This window comes from Osmerus mordax (genome assembly GCF_038355195.1).
Source record: "Osmerus mordax isolate fOsmMor3 chromosome 7 unlocalized genomic scaffold, fOsmMor3.pri SUPER_7_unloc_2_7, whole genome shotgun sequence".
Lineage (NCBI taxonomy): Eukaryota > Metazoa > Chordata > Actinopteri > Osmeriformes > Osmeridae > Osmerus > Osmerus mordax.
The window spans coordinates 69,648-70,000 of record NW_027120357.1 but is presented as its reverse complement, the minus strand read 5'-3'; positions in this window follow the sequence as shown (position 1 = coordinate 70,000).

The following is a 353-nucleotide window of genomic DNA, read 5'->3' as shown; positions in this document are numbered from 1 at the left end:
CCCCGTTTAAAGTTTTGTTTGGGCTCCTGTTCAGCGGGGAAGCGCGTGCGCGTGGCAAACTTGACACCCCCGTGTTCCCCTGGTCCAGACCTTTCCAACGCCGCCTGAGTCAAGGTGCTACGACGTCCCCAAGTGGGGATGCCTGTAGATGAGCACATTTTCCCAACTTTGAATGTAAGTTTCCAGTATCATTGAAAATGTGGCCTCAAACGAGCAGTTTTGCCCCCGAACGTGGGATTTGGCTGGGGACGGTTTCTATATTCAAGTTGGGATGGGGGGCACCGAGGTGAGTGGTGGTTGTCCCCGAAAAAGCCCTCCCCTTTTCCGTAGCCCCGTTTAAAGTTCTGTTTGGG